We start from the raw sequence: 15,238 nt of genomic DNA, 5'->3' as shown, positions 1-15,238 counted from the left end.
GACGTCACCTACAGGGGGCTGCATGGGCTCGGTGGGCCGAAGGGCCTCATTCCATGCTGTATCTTTCAGTGTTCCACAAAGCTGCAGTCCCAGCCCCTTGATACACTGCCTGCAGGTTTTGTAGGCTAATTGGCTCGGTAAATGTAAGAATTGTCCAGTATAAAACTGTCCGGCTTCCAGTATAGTCCCTGGTGGACTTTTGGGTGGGTAGGTGCAAGGTGCAAGGTGCACAGTGTAAGGTGCAAGGTGCAAAGGTGCAAGGTGTAAGGTGCAAAGTGCAAGGTGCAAGGTGCAAGGTGCAAGGTGCTAGGTGCACAGTGTAAGGTGCAAAGTGCAAGGTGCACGGTGCAAGGTGCAAGGTGCACAATGCACACTCACAATTGTGCAGCCAAATTCACTCAAACTCCATTGACAGGTTTGCAGATGACACCACTGTAGTGGGTCAGATCCCAAACATTGACCAGACGCAGTACAGGAGGTGATGGTGAGATTGGTTACACGGTCACAGTTTAAGAATAAGGGGTCAGCCATTTAGGTCTGAGATGAGGAAACATTAACCCAGAGAGTTTTGAATCTGTGGAATTTTCTGAAACATTGACCCAGAGAGATGTGAATCTGTGGAATTTTCTGCCACAGAAGATACTGGATAGACAATGGGCGCAGGAGTAGGCCCTTTGGCCCTTCGAATGTATTCAAGAGAGAGTTAGGGCTAACGGAATCAAAGGGATATGGGGAGAAAGCAGGAACGGGGTACTGATTTTGGATGACCAGTCATGATCATAGTGAATGGCGGTGCTGGCTCGATGGGCCGAATGGCCGACTCCTGCACCTATTTTCTGCGTTCCTAGTGTGTAGGGAGTGGATGAGAAATGATGTAATGTGGAAATAACGGGAAAAAATTGCATCCCCGTCGAGGTAAGAGATTAAAAATAGTTTCCCCTAACGCCCCCCCCCCCCACCCCCCACACATAAAACAAACTAAAGAACACTAAAACATGCATTTAGCACGTACTATAAAACAACAGAGTAGGAAGGGACAGACAGGCTGTTGGCGAGGCAGCCATTGCTGGCGCCAACCGGTGGAGCATGTATGTTATGTCACTTGTCTACGTTATCCCACTATCTCATCCCCTTCCCACACACACGAGGTGCAATTTACAGAGGGCTAATTAACCCACAAACCCGCATGTCTTTGGGATGTGGGATGAGACCGGAGCACTCGGAGGAAACCCACGCGGTCACGGGGAGGACGTGCAAACTCCACACCGACAGCACTCGAGGTCGGGATCGAATCGGGGCAGCAGATCTATCTGCTATGCTACTGTGCTGTCACACCTTTGTGGAAAGGAATGTAATCAGAATCTACAAAGCTGTTCCTTGTCTGTCTGTGAATCACACGTATATTCAATTGTGATGTAACGACGAGATTAAGATTCCAAATGTAATATGAACTGTTGGTGGCTTTTAATGGAATCTGCAGCAAAATATCGTTACAAAAGCACCGTTTCTCAACACCGTTTTCAGGCTGGCACGGTGGTGCAGCGGTAGAGTCGCTGCCTCACAGCGCCAGAGACCCGGGTTCGATCCTGACTATGGGTGCTGTCTGTACAGAGTTTGTACGTTCTCCCCGTGACCTCGTGGGTTTTCCCCGGGTGCTCTGGTTTCCGCCCACACTCCATCGGTTAAAAAAAAAGTTAAATTTTCCCTAGTGTGTGTGGGAAAGTTTTAAATGTGCGCGGGGATCGCTGGTCGGCGTGGAGCAGGTGAGCCGAAGGGCCTGTTACCGCATTGTATCTCTAAACTAAACTAAACAAAAATTAGTGCTTCTAATAAACACTTCCAGGTGAAAAACAAGCAGCAAAATGAGTTGGTTTAAATGATATGAAGTATGTACTTCAGTTAAATGTGCTCTTGGTCAGCTGTGTTTATACTAAATAGCATGCCAGGTGGCAAGCTGATCTTCATTGTAAATTGAACCTTGTATGCAAGAAACAAAGACACATAGAAACATAGAAAATAGGTGCAGGAGTAGGCCATTCGGCCCTTCGAGCCAGCACCGCCATTCAATATAATCATGGCTGATCATCTAAAATCAGTACCCCGTTCCTGCTTTCTCCCCATATCCCTCGATTCCGTTAGCCCCAAGAGCTGCAGTATTATCTCTGCCTTCACTGCCTTCTGTGGCGGAGAATTCCACAAATTCACAACTCTCTGGGTGAAAATGTCCTAAATGGCCGAGCCCTTGTGTGTGCGGGAGAGTCTATGGGGATTGTATGGAGAACAATGTTGGACTCCACTCCTTTCACTTCTGCCATAATCTCACTCCCACCTCCATGAGCCACCCATTTCACCTTTATCTCCCTCCCCCGCTCACCTCCCTCGATGCCCGCTACCATCCTTCCCTCCAGCTTCAACACACCAGGCGCCTCCTCGTCCTTGTTTAAGAAGGAACTGCAGATGCTGGAAAATCGAAGGTATACAAAAGTGCTTTAGAAACTCAGCGGGTGCAGTCTGAAGAAGGGCTTTGGCCCGAAACGTTGCCTATTTCCTTTGCTCCATAGATGCTGCTGCACCCGCTGAGTTTCTCCAGCATTTTTGTCAGCTTTGGACATTGGACAATTTTATCAAGTATAAAATTGGCTTGATAAACATTTATACCAAAGCCAATTAACCTGCAAACCTGCACATCTTTGGAGTGTGGGAGGAGAGCGAGGATCTCAGAGAAAACCCACGCAGGTCACGGGGAGAACGTACAAACTCTGTACAGACAGCACCTGTAGTTGGGATCGAACCCGGGTCTCTGGCGTTGCAAGCGCTGTAAGGCAGCAACTCTACCGCTGCCCCACCGTGAATCCCCTGTCTGGGGACCCTCGGACTATCTTTAATTAGACTTTACTGGACGTTAGCTTGCATTAAACGTCATTCCCTTTACCATGCATCTGCACACTGTGGACGGCTCGATTGTAATCATGTGTTGTCTTTCCGCTGACTGGTTAGCGTGCAGCAAAAACTTTTCACTGCACCTCGGTACACGTGACAATAAAACATATGTCTTTGTGATCAAAACTCTGAGAAAGCAGCAGACTTAAGGAAATAAATTCTGCTCTTCAAAACCGGTTAAGCCTCTTGTACAAAGATGACATTGTCGTAATGGGACGAAGGTCATTCCGCCAGCAATCATCAAAGGGCCTCGTGATGCTTGTCACGTTGATCCCTGGAGATCTGTTGAGAATGAGCTCTGCTTACCTGCACCTTGTAACGATCTTAGCCATGCCCTTGAAAGCAGATTGTACAAACGTAAGAATAACAGCGTGTTTTTTTGGGGATTTTGTTTAGGTCAGACATACAGTGCGGAGACAAGCCCTTCGGCCCACCGAGTCCGTGCTGACCAGCGATCACCCCGCACACTCCGTACAGACAGAACCCGTAGTCAGGATCAAACCCGGGTCTCAGGCGCTGTGAGCCAAATGGCCAACAGATTGCCCTGAATATGAAATATTTCCATATGTGTTTGTTCAAAGCAAGGCAGTTACATCAGCAATATAATAATTCTTATGCTAATCATATTTCTTTGTGCTAACATGCCAGCTTGGATTAGTGTCAGAAAATAAAATTGCCTCCAGGCCCCAACTACTTGATTTTGGGAGTGTCCTCTTGTTCGAGGTGCTGTCATTTGGAAGCTATATCCAATTTGATCAGCCTTGCAATGAGTGGTTTGCAGAGAGGTTAAGGTATTGCTGTGCGGGTGTCAGGGGTTATGGCGAGAAGAGAGACGTATAAAATCATGAGAGGAATAGATCGGGCAGATGCACAGAGTCTCTTACCCTGAGTAGGGGAGTCGAGGACCAGAGGACACAGGTTCAAGGTGAAGGGAAAAAGATTTAATAGGAATCTGAGGCGTAGCTTTTTCACACAAAGGGTGGTGGGTGTATGGAACGAGCTGCCAGAGGAGGTAGTTGAGGCTGGGACTATCGCGACGTTTAAGAAACATTTAGACAGGTACATGGATAGGACAGGTTTGGAGGGATACGGGCCAAAGGCAGGCAGGTGCGACTAGTGTAGCTGGGACATGTTGGCTGGTGTGGGCAAGTTGGGATGAAGGGCCTGTTTCCACACTGTATCACTCTATGACTGAGACTCCATGACTAAGGCAGGAGAATGGGGTTAGGAGGGAGAGATAGATCGGCCATGATAGAATGGCGGAGTCGACTTGATGGGCCGAATGGCCTAATTCTGCTCCTATCACTGCAAAGAGTAGGAGTAAACGGGTCCTTTTCACAATAGCAGGCAGTGACTAGTGGGGTGCCGCAAGGCTCAGTGCTGGGACCCCAGCTATTTACAATATATATTAATGATCTGGACAAGGGAATTGAAGGCAACACCTCCAAGTTTGCGGATGACGCTAAGCTGGGGGGCAGTGTTAGCTGTGAGGAGGATGCTAGGAGACTGCAAGGTGACTTGGATAGGCTGGGTGAGTGGGCAAATGTTTGGCAGATGCAGTATAATGTGGATAAATGTGACGTTATCCATTTTGGTGGCAAAAACGGGAAAGCAGACTATTATCTAAATGGTGTTGGGAAAGGAGGAGATGCAGCGAGACCTGGTACACCAGTCATTGAAGGTAGGCATGCAGGTGCAGCAGGCAGTAAAGAAAGCGAATGGTATGTTGGCTTTCATAGCAAAAGGATTTGAGTATAGGAGCAGGGAGGTTCTACTGCAGTTGTACAGGGTCTTGGTGAGACCACACCTGGAGTATTGCGTACAGTTTTGGTCTCCAAATCTGAGGAAGGACATTATTGCCATAGAGGGAGTGCAGAGAAGGTTCACCAGACTGATTCCTGGGATGTCAGGACTGTCTTATGAAGAAAGACTGGATAGACTTGGTTTATACTCTCTAGAATTTAGGAGATTGAGAGGGGATCTTATAGAAACTTACAAAATTCTTAAGGGGTTGGACAGGCTAGATGCAGGAAGATTGTTCCCGATGTTGGGGAAGTCCAGGACAAGGGGTTACAGCTTAAGGTTAAGGGGGAAATCCTTTAAAACCGAGATGAGAAGAACTTTTTTCTCACAGAGAGTGGTGAATCTCTGGAACTCTCTGCCACAGTGGGTAGTTGAGGCCAGTTCATTGGCTATATTTAAGAGGGAGTTAGATGTGGCCCTTGTGGCTAAGGGGATCAGGGGGTATGGAGAGAAGGCAGGTACGGGATACTGAGTTGGATGATCAGCCATGATCATATTGAATGGCGGTGCAGGCTCGAAGGGCCGAATGGCCTACTCCTGCACCTAATTTCTATGTTTCTATGTTTCTATGACCTAATGCAGCGAGCAGCTCTACTGCTGCGCCACCGTGCCACACCTATATAGTTGATCATATATTTAGTCAGCTTTTTTAATCTCACCACTCGGCCTGGGATTTCTTTATGACTTATTTTCATTGAGTCATTTAATGCTAAGGCTGGCAATGTAATGTGGAGTTTTAGTGCTCTTCTCACTTTCAGCTGCGTTTAGCTGGGGAGAATTGTTTCTACGAGCCATTTTGCAAAGTGATTAACTTCTTAAACCTGAGTTTAATTGGTTCCATATTTAGTCACGGCAATAATACTCACTGGCGTTGAAATCGCACTTTTTCATTTCTAGTCCAAATTGATGCATCATTAGCTGTCAGGAATTAATTCGAAATTGCTGCTCGCGATAATAGTCTTGTTATAATCTCAGGGTTGTGTTGGAATCCCAAATTGTTGGCCTGACACACAAATCTATTTTTAAAGAAGTATTAACTACAGAGTTATGACTGCCACACATGCCAACGCATACAACATAAATACATTTGCAAAGCGACCATTGACATTAGCTAGTTTAAGAAGGAACTGTGCAGATGCTGGAAAATTGAAGGTAGACAAAAATGCTGGAGAAACTCAGCGGGGTGCAGCAGCATCTATGGAGCGAAGGAAATAGGCAACGTTTCGGGACAAAACCCTTCCGGGTTTTGGCCCGAAACGTTGCCTATTTCCAGAAGGGTTTTGGGCCGAAACGTTGCCCATCTCCTTCGCCCCATGGATGCTGCTGCACCCGCTGAGTTTCTCCAGCATTTTTGTGTACCATTGACATTAGCTCCCTGTTCTCTGATCTCCCAATGAGGAGTGTGAGTCATGTCTTTTTAACAAGGTACACTATTCACAAATTGTTTAGAAACATAGAAACATAGAAATTAGGTGCAGGAGTAGGCCATTCGGCCCTTCGAGTCTGCACCGCCATTCAATATGATCATGGCTGATCATCCAACTCAGTATCCCGTACCTGCCTTCTCTCCATACCCTCTGATCCCCTTAGCCACAAGGGCCACACCTAACTCCCTCTTAAATATAGCCAATGAACTGGCCTCAACTACCCTCTGTGGCAGAGAGTTCCAGAGATTCACCACTCTCTGTGTGAAAAAAAGTTCTCCTCATCTCTGTTTTAAAGGATTTCCCCCTTATCCTTAAGCTGTGACCCCTTGTCCTGGACTTCCCTAACATCGGGAACAATCTTCCTGCATCTAGCCTGTCCAACCCCTTAAGAATTTTGTAAGTTTCTATAAGATCCCCTCTCAATCTCCTAAATTCTAGAGAGTATAAACCAAGTCTATCCAGTCTTTCTTCATAAGACAGTCCTGACATCCCAGGAATCAGTCTGGTGAACCGTCTCTGCACTCCCCTCTATGGCAATAATGTCCTTCCTCAGATTTGGAGACCAAAACTGTACGCAATACTCCAGGTGTGGTCTCACCAAGACCCTGTACAACTGCAGTAGAACCTCTCTGCTCTTGTTTAGTTTAGATTAGAGAGACAGCGCGTAAACGGGCCCCTCGGCGCACCGACCATCGACCCCCCCCCCCCCCCCCCCCCCCCGTGCAGTAACACTGTCCTACAAACTAAAAGGCCTGTCCCACTTACGCGATATTTTCGGCGACTTGTCGATACACATCACGGCCGCAGCAGGTTGCCGAAAATTTTCAAACATTTTGAAATTTCCAGCGGCGACTAGAAAAACGTACGACTCTTCGGGCGACTACGTGGGGTGCTGCCTGTACGGTCGTGAGTAGTCGCCCAAAGAGTTGTGCCCTTTTCTGGATTTTCAACATGTTGAAAACTTTCGGCCACCTGCTGCGACTGTAACGGGTGCTGGCAAGTCGCCGAAAAAAATCACGTAAGTGGGACTGGCCCTTGACTATCTACGCCATTGGTGGGACCTTCGGACTATCCTTGATCGGACTTTGAGGGGGGAGAACTGGATATTTTTAGTGCCTTCCCTCACAGTGAATTCTGCTGTGGGGGGACGTTTCATGTTGATTTCTATAGTGTACTGTTCTGTGTCTTTTTTCTTTTTTCTCTTTTTTGTTTTGTATGGATATATTGACATTTGATCTGTTCAATTAATTTAATCAATCTCTGTAAAGCACTTTGGTTCAAATACTGGTTTTGGTGAAAAGTGCTATATAAATAAACATTATTATTATTATTATTATTATTTGCTGGCTTTACCTTGCACTAAACGTTAACCCCTTATCAGTACAAATGGCTCGGTTGTAATCATGTGTTGCCTTTCCGCTGACTGGTTAGCACGCAACAGAAGTTTTCACTGTACCTCGGTACACGTGACACTAAACTAAACTGAAACTGTAGGGACAATTTACAATGAAACCAAAGCCAATTAACCTACACACTTGTTTAAGAAGGAACTGCAGATGCTGGAAAATCGGTGGACAAAATTGCTGGAGAAACTCAGCGGGTGCAGCAGCATCTATGGAGCGAAGGAAATAGGCAACGTTTCGAGCCAAAACCCTTCTTCAGCCGAAACGTTGCCTATTTCCTTCCTGAAGGTTTTCGGCCCGAAACGTTGCCTATTTCCTTCGCTCCATAGATGCTGTCGTACCTGCTGAGTTTCTCCAGCAATTTTGTCTAACCTACAAACTTGTAGGGCTTTGGATTGTGCTCCCAGAGAACACCCACGTGGTCACGGGGAGAACGTGCAAACTCCGTAAAGACAGCACCCGTAGTCAGGATCGAACCCGGGGCTCTGGCGCTGTGAGGCAGCAACTCTACCGCTGCGCCACCGTGCTGCCCTGTACTTATAGCAATCCTTTGAATTCCTTGCTTGAACGCAGTTTGCACGGATAGATTTAGATATATTTCAATCAAATGAGTCTTCATTTTATAAATGGAGGGGGGTCCTCTTTGAAACTCATGTCACCTATTCCTTTATCCTCCAGAGATGTTGCTTAACCCACTGAGTTACTCCAGCACATTGTGTCTATGGTCAGTGTAAACCAGGATCTGCAGTTCCTTCCCACAGATTCTGTTCCTCTAAGTTCCTCCAGCATTTTGTTTATTGCTGGAGAGAAGGAATGGGTGACGTTTCGGGTCTCTCTCTATCTCCCTAGTGAGACCACACCTGGAGTATTGTGTGCAGGTTTGGTCCCCTAATTTGAGGAAGGACATTCTTGCTATTGAGGGAGCCCAGCGTAGGTTTACCAGGTTAATTCCCGGGATGGCGGGACTGTCATATGCTGAGAGAATGGAGCAGCTGGGCTTGTACACTCTGCAGGTTAGAAGGATGAGGGGAGATCTCATTGAAACATATAAGATTGTTAAGGGTTTGGACACACTAGAGGCAGGAAACATGTTCCCGATGTTGGGGGAGTCCAGAACCAGGGGCCACACAGTTTAAGAATAAGGGGTAAGCCATTTAGAACGGAGACGAGGAAACACTTTTTCTCACAGAGAGTTGTGAGTCTGTGGAATTCTCTGCCTCAGAGGCGGTGGAGGCAGGTTCTCTGGATGCTTTCAAGAGAGAGCTAGATAGGGCTCTTAAAATAGCGGAGTCAGGGGATATGGGGAGAAGGCAGGGACGGGGTACTGATTGGGGATGATCAGCCACGCACCTGTTGTCTATTGTCTACTATCTATCTCTGCCTCTCACTCTGTCTCTTTTATCTCTCTTTGCCTCTCACCCTCTCTCTGTCTCTCTTCTCTCTCCCTGTCTCTCTCTCCCTCTCTGTCTGTGTCTCTCTGTCTCTCTCCATCTCTCTCTCTCTCTCTCTCTCTCTGTCTCTCTCTTTCTTCTCCCTCTCTCTCCATCTCTCTCAGATGAGACTAGTGAGGCTGGGTCATGTTGGCCGGTGTGGGCAAGTTGGGCTGAAGGGCCTGTTTCCACACTTTAATCACTGTATGACTCTATGAGATGCTCCCTGACCCACTGTGTAACTCCAGCGTTCTGTGTCTATCCTATGGCATCATGTTCGGCACAGACATTGTGGGCCGAATGGCCTGTCCTTGTGCTGTACTGGTCTATGTTCTTTGTTCTGCAGCTTGCGGGCACTTGCTGTGGAAAATAATTTCCAGCAGGTGGCAGTCGGATACAAGGCAATGAAACAGCATCTCCCCAGCCTCTGGGTCCCACAGTGAGTGTGAGATCGACATAACATGCTGGAGTAACTCAGCGGGACAGGCAGCATCTCTGGCAGATGCACAAAACCAGAGATGAGATGGCAGGGGGGGAATAGATTAATTTCTTTAGTCAGAGGGTGGTGAATCTGTTTTAAGGCAGGGATTGCCAGATTGATGATCAGTACGAATGCCAGGAGTTATGGGGAGAAGGCAGGATAATGGGGTTGAAAGGGAAGGATAGATCAGCAGGGAAAGGTAGGATTTACCCCGAGTTCCTTCAGTTGTTGGCACGAACTCGGTGGGCCGAAGGGCCTGTTTTCATGCTATATTTTTCAATTAGTCAATGAAACGTCATCTGCCTATTCCCTCCACAAATGCTGCCTGACCCGCTGAGTTCCTTTTGTGTTCTGCACAACATAGCAATGCCTGCAGTTTCTTGTGTCTTCAACGTGGATACAGTCCCTTCGGCCCATTGAGTCCGTGCTGACCAGTGATCACCCCATACACTAACACCACCTTACACACTGGGGACATTTTACAGAAGCCAATTAAGCTACAAACCTGCACGTCTTTGGAGTGTGGGAGGAAACCGGAGCACCCGGAGAAAACCCACGCAGGTTATAGAGTCATAGAATGATACAGTGTGGAAACAGGCCCTTCGGCCCAACTTGACCACGCCGGCCAACATGTCCCATCTACACTAGTCCCACCTGCCTGCGTTTGGTCCATATCCCTCCAAACCCATCCGAAGAAGGGTTTCGGCCCGAAACGTCGCCTATTTCCTTCGCTCCATAGATGCTGCTGCACCCGCTGAGTTTCTCCAGCTTTTTTGTGTACCTATCCATGTACCTGTCTAACTGTTTCTTAAACGTTGGGATAGTTGAATGTTGAATAAGTTAGGTCTTTATTCTCTGGAGCGCAGAAGGTTAAGGGGGGACTTGATAGAGGTCATTAAAATGATGAGAGGGATAGACAGAGTTGACGTGGACAAGCTTTTCCCTTTGAGAATAGGGAAGATTCAAACAAGAGGACATGACTTCAGAATTAAGGGACAGAAGTTTAGGGGTAACATGAGGGGGAACTTCTTTACTCAGAGAGTGGTAGCGGTGTGGAATGAGCTTCCAGTGGAAGTGGTGGAGGCAGGTCCGTTGTTATCATTTAAAAATAAATTGGATAGGCATATGGATGAGAAGGGAATGGAGGGTTATGGTATGAGTGCAGGCAGGTGGGACTAAGGGAAAAAAGATGTTCGGCACGGACTTGTAGGGCCGAGATGGCCTGTTTCCGTGCTATAATTGTTATATTCAATTCAATTCAATTCAACTTTAATGTCATGGCACAAATACAAGTATCAGTACAACGAAATGCAGTTTTGCGTCAGTCCGTAGTAGTTGTACATAAAGAGAAAAAAAAAAAAAAAAACAAGAAAAAAATAGAAAGAGAGAAGATACAGAATAATCAGGAAATACAGAATGATTAAACAAAGGGGGACGGAGGGACCAGAGAAATCTATCGTCGGGACTCCGAGTTCAGCAATGTGATTGTGTTGTTATAGAAGCTTTTCCTCATCCTGCTGGTACGTGACCTGAGGCTCCTGTACCGCCTCCCTGATGGGGGGAGGGCAAACAGTCCATGGTTGGGGTGTGAGGGGTCTTTGATGATTTTCCCGGCCCGTCTCAGACACCGTTTTCGGTGGAGGGCATCCATGGCAGGGAGCGGGGCACTGTTGATGTGCTGCGCGGTTTTCACCACCCGTTGTACTGCCTTCCTGTCCGCAGCAGTGCAGCTGCTGTACCATACCGTGAAGCAGGTGGTCAGGATACTCTCTATGGTACAGCGGTAAAAGTTGGTCAGGATCTGGGGGGACAGGTGGGCTTTCTTGAGCCTCCTCAGGAAGTAAAGGCGCTGCTGTGCCTTTTTGATCAGCTTGGAGGTGTTGAGGGACCAGGACAAGTCCTCCGAGATATGCACTCCGAGGAATTTATAGCTGGAGACGCGCTCCACCTCAGTCCCGTTGATATGGATGGCGGTATGACTGCCTCCTCTGGTCTGCCTGAAGTCAACAATAAACTCCTTCATCTGTTTGGAGTTGAGGACGAGGTTATTGTTGGCACACCAGGCTGTCAGGTGCTGGATCTCATCCCTGTAGGCTGACTCATCGTTGTCGCTGATCAGTCCTACTACCGTGGTATCGTCAGCAAACTTAATAATGGCGTTGGATCCGTACTTTGGGATGCAGTCGTGGGTGAAGAGGGAGTAGAGGAGAGGGCTGAGCACACAGCCCTGTGGCACTCCGGTGTTCAGTGTTATAGTGGAGGAGGTGAGGTTGTTGACCCTAACAGACTGTGGTCTGTTAGTGAGGAAGTCCAGTGTCCAGTTACAGAGGGAGGTGGAGATGCCAAGTCCACTGAGTTTGGTGATCAAGCTGGCGGGGATGACGGTGTTAAAGGCAGAGCTGAAATCAATGAACAGCAGCCTGATGTAGGAGTTGTTGTGGTCCAGGTGGGTCAGGGCAGAGTGTAGGGCCGCCGATATGGCGTCCTCTGTAGACCTGTTGGTCCGGTAGGCAAACTGATGGGGGTCCAGTGTGGGGGGGAGGCTGGCTTTGAGGTGAGCCAAGATCAGCCGCTCAAAGCACTTTGCAATGACAGGGGTGAGTGCCACTGGGCGGAAGTCGTTGAGACTCCCTGTAGCTGACTGTTTGGGCACTGGCACGATGGTTGATGTCTTGAGGCAAGTGGTTATATGGTTATAGTCCCGGCCTCAACTACCTCCTCTGGCAGCTCGTTCCATACACCATCCACCACAGGGAGAACGTGCAAACTCCGTACAGACAGCACCCGTAGTCAGGATCGAACCCGGAACTCTAGCGCTGTGAGGCAGCAACTCTACCGCTGCGCCAACTGAGCCGTCTTTGTTCCGGAAGAGATTTTTTTTTTAAGGAACTCGGGGTAAATCCCACCTTTCGTTGAAGGCAATTACAGAGCCGTTCGTCTTGCTTTAATTCCAAGTATAATAATGGAGTCAATTATCAGAAGTAATGGTGAGGCCAGGGCAAATCTCATTACTAATCAGCATTCATGATATTCGCTGATTGAAAGGGCAATCTATAAAATAGATCGAACAGGCAGACAATGCAAGTGATTAGCATTGATTCATTAAAACGTAAATCAGATAGATTTATTTCAGAAAATATCCCTTTAAATACGATAATTTGAGACATGGATAGAAATTTGTCTTCACTGCTCAAATTGATACATATGCAACGAGCAGTAAACGCAAACTGTCACAGATGTACTGAGTAGGATGATAGAAAATAATTCATTATTCTTTTGCATGAAACATTATTCCCTCATCATGTATCTGTACGGCTCGATTGTAACCATGTAGAAACATAGAAACATAGAAAATAGGTGCAGGAGTAGGCCATTCGGCCCTTCAAGATTCAGATTCAGATTCAGATTCAATTTTAATTGTCATTGTCAGTGTACAGTACAGAGACAACAAAATGCAACGAAACGTACCTGCCTTCGAGCCTGCACCGCCATTCAATATGATCATAGCTGATCATCAAACTCAGTATCCCATCCCTGCCTTCTCTCCATACCCCCTGATCCCTTTAGCCACAAGGGCCACATCTAACTCCCTCTTAAATATAGTCAATGAACTGTGGCCTCAACTACCTTCTGTGGCAGGGAATTCCAGAGATTCACCACTCTCTGTGTGAAAAATGTTTTGCTCATCTCGCTCCATAGATGCTGCTGCACCCGCTGAGTTTCTCCAGCACATAGAAACATAGAAACATAGAAATTAGGTGCAGGAGTAGGCCATTCGGCCCTTCGAGCCTGCACCGCCATTCAATATGATCATGGCTGATCATCCAACTCAGTATCCCGTACCTGCCTTCTCTCCATACCCTCTGATCGCCTTAGCCACTTTTGTGTAACTTTGTTTCTAGGCTAGTTTCTCCAGCATTTTTGTCTACCTTCGATTTTCCAGGAAGGAAATAGGCAACGTTTCGGGACGAAACCCTTCAGGAAGGAAATAGGTAACGTTTCGGGCCAAAACCCTTCCGGGTTTCGGCCCGAAACGTTGCCTATTTCCTTCGCTCCATAGATGCTGCTGCACCCGCTGAGTTTCTCCAGCATTTTTGTCTACCTTCGATTTTCCAGCATCTGCAGTTCCTTCTTAAACAAGACGACTTTGAAGCCAGTAAAAAACGACATTGATGGGGGGGAGAGATGGAGAGAGCGGGAATGCAAGGGTTACTTGAAGTTAGAGAAATCAATATTCATACCGCTGGGTTGTAAGCTGCCCATAATGATATGGGCTGTTATATTAACCATTCAGTGCAGAGACAGAGTGGGGCTGATGGGTTCGGTATCATGATATTTCATTCTCAGGGTCAATTCCTATTACATGAATCCTCCCAAATTGATTCTATCTGAAAATGACACGCTGATGCTTTACTGTGCGCAGTCAGTCTGAAAAAAGCTGCCCTGTGAATTGGTGCTAAAGTTAGCAACCAATTAAGATTCCAGCTCTGTTGCAAAAATCCCTCCAGGTGCCTTGTTTGAAACATGCACAGATAATTATACCTCAAACTTGCACACGATCCATCTTTCCCAACATAATCACTGACACTGGTGATTTCATTCCCCGAATTCGACAAATACCCTTGTTGGAGAGAGAGGCGTATCCTGTTTAGTTTAGTTTGGAGAGATACAGCGCGGAAACAGGCCCTTCAGCCCACTGTGTCCGCGCCGACCAGCGATCCCCGCACATTAATACTATCCCACACCCACTAGGGACAATTTTGTTTTTTACATGTACACCAAGCCAATTAACCTACAAACCTGTACGTCTTTGGCGAGTGGAAGGAAACTGAAGATAGAAACATAGAAAATAGGTGCAGGAGTAGAGGCCATTCGGCCCTTCGAGCCTGCACCGCCATTCGATATGATCATATAACCATATAACCATATAACAATTACAGCACGGAAACAGGCCATCTCGGCCCTACAAGTCCGTGCCGAACAAATTTTTTTTTCCCCTTAGTCCCACCTGCCTGCACTTGTACCATAACCCTCCATTCCCTTCTCATCCATATGCCTATCCAATTTATTTTTAAATGATACCAATGAACCTGCCTCCACCACTTCCACTGGAAGCTCATTCCACACCGCTACCACTCTCTGAGTAAAGAAGTTCCCCCTCATATTACCCCTAAACTTCTGTCCCTTAATTCTGAAGTCATGCCCTCTTGTTTGAATCTTCCCTATTCTCAAAGGGAAAAGCTTGTCCACATCAACTCTGTCTATCCCTCTCATCATTTTATAGACCATGGCTGATCATCCAACTCAGTATCCTGTACCTGCCTTCTCTCCATACCCCCTGATCCCTTTAGCCACAAGGGCCACATCTAACTCCCTCTTAAATATAGCCAATGAACTGTGGCCTCAACTACCTTCTGTGGCAGAGAATCCAAGAGATTCACCACTCTCTGTGTGAAAAATGTTTCTCTCATCTCGGGCCTAAAATTTTTCCCCCTTATCCTTGAAGACCTCGGAGAAAACCCACGCAGGTCACGGGGAGAACGTGCAAACTCCGTACAGGCAGCGCCCGCAGCCGGGATCAAACCTGGGCGTCCGGTGCTGCATTCGCTGTAAGGCAGCAACTCTACCGCTGCGCCACTGTGCCCGCCCGTAAGTCTAGTTTATTGTCCCGTGTACCGAGGTACAGTGAAAAGCTTTTGTTGCGCGCTAACCAGTCAGAGGAAAGACAAAACGCGATTACAATCGACCCGTCCA

This window comes from Leucoraja erinacea, chromosome 26 (assembly GCF_028641065.1).
Source record: "Leucoraja erinacea ecotype New England chromosome 26, Leri_hhj_1, whole genome shotgun sequence".
NCBI lineage: Eukaryota > Metazoa > Chordata > Chondrichthyes > Rajiformes > Rajidae > Leucoraja > Leucoraja erinaceus.
Note: the sequence above shows the minus strand (reverse complement) of the source record.